Genomic DNA, 4,014 nt, shown 5'->3' on the forward strand with positions numbered 1-4,014 from the left:
GAAAGAGTGGGAAGAAGTCACAGCATCCATTAATAAAAAATGACTGGGGCTTTCTATCAACAGAAGCATCATTAGGAAACGATGGTAGGAAAATAGTAGGCTGTAGATTTGTGGTGGCAGGGATGGCAATGGAATACTAACATTTATACCCTGGTAACCACTTTCTTTCAAAAAGATGCTGGATTTCAGATTATATGTATTTAATACAGCATTTTTCGTATTTTTAATTTCCTGATAAATTTCTGACTGTACTCTTAAAAGAGGAGCAGCATTATACCTGCCTCTTTTACCCTCAATTCTAAACAGAAACATTTCTCCATTTTTTTCTCTCCATTTTTATTGATATTCAATTGACATAACATTGCATAAGTTTAAAATGTACAACCCTACTATTTGATGAATGTACACATTGCAAAATGACTAACATAATAAATTTAATTTTAAAATGTGGAATGTTTCAGCAAATTGTTTATCATTCTTACACAGAGGCCATGTTAATCTTCTCTGTATTGTCCCAATTTTTTAGTTCATCTATGTGCTGTCAAGGCAAGCATCACAGATATTTCTGACAGTTAATTGAATGTCATTTTCTGAGCATATATCCCATCAAAGTATTGGTCAATTTCTTGGCAAAAGATAAATCAGATATGAAATGGAAGGACCTCAGATTAATCCAATACTCTCTTCAATAGTCTCTTCTTTTAGCTGTACTTCCACTCCCAATCATGAGCCCTTGAGTAAATAAAGAAAATATGATTCACATTTCCAATAAACTGTGCAATCTGTATTTCTGTTGAGGATGCTTCTTGGTCACACAGTGGACTTGTAATTCCAAAATAACTGTATTGCATTTTGAAAGAAAACAAGACAGTCATGTTCCATTAACAGAAAGCCTTCTCAAGCATGTCTCCTGGTAGGTTAAAGGGATCTGAATCATTCACTGAGGATGAATGGCAAAAATCATAACTTTATATAAAACACCCAGAAAACTAAATGGGAGGATGAATTAAAACTCCTGAAGAACTACTACTATATAACTTTTCAAGTATCACTAATGTGTGTCACCAGTGGATTAACTAATAGTATTTGGCTTTAATGGCAATTCTGCCCTATCATTAACCCAAGCATGCTCCATAAAGTTACTTGAATATCCTTAAATGAGCTTACTACAGTTTATGTGATTTCCAGTTCTATCAGCTCAATAACAACAACATCAAATTCTTCATCCACGTTCAGTCATGTGGATCTGAAGGCTAGGGAATGAATGGATAATGGTATTGATGATTATTCAGAACAAATTTTAAGTTCTCATGGTGTCAGTTTTCCATGGCTTATTTTAAAACAAATGATAATTATGGTGCAAATCCTGCATAGTAAGATATAACTTTAATGACAATCCAATATTTATCTATATTCTACCTCCAGGTAGAATTTGGATAGATGGTGTTTCAAATAACTGCCCAGTCTATGCTGAAAATTATACTGGTTTTGATAAGAAGTAGTTAGAACATACCACTCAATCCTTCTCTCTCACACACACACATAAACACACACACACACACAAAAGTTCTATTTAATCCAATCTTCTATTGGAATTCCAGGATTTATGTCACTATTATAGAAAAACTCATTTTGGTTATAGCACCAACATGGCCAAATAAATGACTTCAAGATGCTAGAAGAAAGTATTTGGCCAAGATAAATAGGTGTTCAAACAGGCCTCCCCCGCTTACTCATTTTGCTATATGGAAAATGAACTAACCGAATTTAATGTACACCAAATGAGATTTGGAAGCATGTTCTAATTCACTTCATTCTGTACCGGTAATAAACAGTTTTTTATTTCCCTGCTTCCACCTTTAACCCCTATAGTGTATTCTCAACAAAATGGCCAAAGCGATTCTTTTAAAATATACATCAGATTGTGTCACTCCTCTGCTCCAAATTCTCCCATGTCTCTCATTCTACAAATAGCACCGAGCCCTGGCAGGGGTCTACAGGTCCTATACAGTCTGGCCTTTGTGATCTATTTCTTACCCTTCCCCTGACTCACTTTTTTCCCGTTCCACTGGACACACTGTTTCTCAAATATGCCCAATATATTCACACCTCAGGACCTTTGAACTATTTGTCTCTTCTGACAAGAACACGCTTCTCTCCAATATCCACATGAATCATTACCTCACCTCCTTCAAATCTTCACTTACTAATCATTATCTAAAAAACAACTTTCCCAACACATTTCAAATTATATTTCTACATTTCTTCCCACAACTTCAGTTGCCTCTTGTCCTGGTATAATTTTCTTCCTTGCCATATAGTGATGCTCATACTTTACGTATTGATATATCCAAGAATTTAAATTTCAGTTCATTTTGTTCACCACTGTATACCCAAAACTTGAAACAATGCATGGCATATGGAGAGTAATCATTTCATAATGTTAGTTGAATTATAGAATAAATTTCAAGATTACCAACCAGCACATCTAACATATTGAAACTAGCAGATAATTTACTTTAACCTATAATCTAAATTCCCTAGGACTCAGTTTACTCATATGCAAAATGGAATAGTTACAGTGTCTAATTTTATCAAACACCTGGAGTTGTTTAAGAGATAAAATGAACAAATTAGATCAGGGGAGAAAAGCCTTCAAGACAAATCTATATTAATTATTTTGATCAGATCAAAAGTAATAAATTTATATGCAGAATTTTATTCTTTATGAATTATACACCTTTTAAATTAAATCTGCTAAGATTTACCAAAGGAAAATATTAAGAATTGGATTTTTTGTTTTGTTTTTGTCTTTGGATCACACCCAAGTGATCAGGGTTTACTCCTGGTTCTACACTCTGAAGATGACTCCTCAGGGCTTCAGAAACCATATGGGGTGCCAGGCATCAAACCCTTGTGGGTCATACATGTGCAAGGCAAGTTCTCTACCCTCTGCACTATTGCTCTTGCCCCAGATTACTGAATTCTAAATGTCTGAACCTCAGTAATGACAGAAATATAACAAACCACCAGACTATTGAAGATAGAGACAAGATTCTGAGTCCAAGCCCTAGCCCTCTTCTTAATACAAATTATTTTATTCAGCTCAAGGCTAAAATTAAAATGTTAATGAAATGAAAGCTTTCAGATGGATATTTTTTGCTAGGTGGTCTGTTTGAATGTCTACATAAAATGTAACTTAAATAAGGCATTAGTAATTTGCATCCAATGTTGCTCAATATTCTCCTAAATCAGCACTCGGCCACTAGAAAACATTATTTCTCCACTAATCATTTAAACAAAAATTAGCAGCTTGAGAAGCCGGGGAAACAGTACAGTGGGTAGGACACTTGCCTTGTACACACCAATCTTTTCCTCACCTCACTATCTCCACAGCTGGTTCAATCTCTGGCATTTCATGTGGCTCCTTGAAAAATGCCAGGAGCAATTTCTAAGTTCAGTCTCAGGAGTAACCCTTGAGTATGGCTTGGTCTGGCCCAAAAGTCAAAATGAAAAAAATAGCTGCCAGAATACTTTTTGAAAACATTTTTATTTTATCCTTTACCTTTTATTTATTTATTTATTTATTTATTTATTTATTTATTTATTTATTTATTTATCTGGGTGGTGAGTCTCACCCAGTGTTGCTCAGTGGTTTCTTCTAGTTTGGTGGTCAACAATCACTTCTTTGACATGCTTGAATAGGCATATGTGAAATTGAGAATTAAGTTGGGAGTGGCTGCATAGAAGGCAATCACCTTACCTTCTGAGGTAAGGTTCTGAGATAGGGTTCTATCTCTCTTAACCCTAGAACAAAGTTTTATTAAAAAAATTTTAGACACTGTGGTTTACTACCCAGTCATCGCCATGCTCCAGGCCACTTTCTGGACACTCAGGCCAAACCTCACCCATGAGTGAAGCCCACAGAACCAGGTAAAGCAGAACTTTGCGACCTTGTACTCCAGGCTCAAAGAGACCTGGAAACTCCTACAATCTCTGGTGCCCCCCTCCCCC

At 35.5% G+C, this 4,014-nt stretch overlaps 1 non-coding gene across 1 annotated transcript; it reads right to left on the reverse strand.

The window, feature by feature from the left end:
* Nucleotides 1-441: 441 nt before the first annotated feature.
* LOC129405288 (U6 spliceosomal RNA) lies at nt 442-546 on the reverse strand. The gene has a single exon (XR_008630466.1). It is a non-coding gene; the product is annotated as a U6 spliceosomal RNA (small nuclear RNA).
* Nucleotides 547-4,014: the final 3,468 nt, after the last annotated feature.

The sequence above is a fragment of the Sorex araneus genome, chromosome 5 (assembly GCF_027595985.1).
Source record: "Sorex araneus isolate mSorAra2 chromosome 5, mSorAra2.pri, whole genome shotgun sequence".
In the NCBI taxonomy this organism is placed as follows: Eukaryota; Metazoa; Chordata; class Mammalia; order Eulipotyphla; family Soricidae; genus Sorex; species Sorex araneus.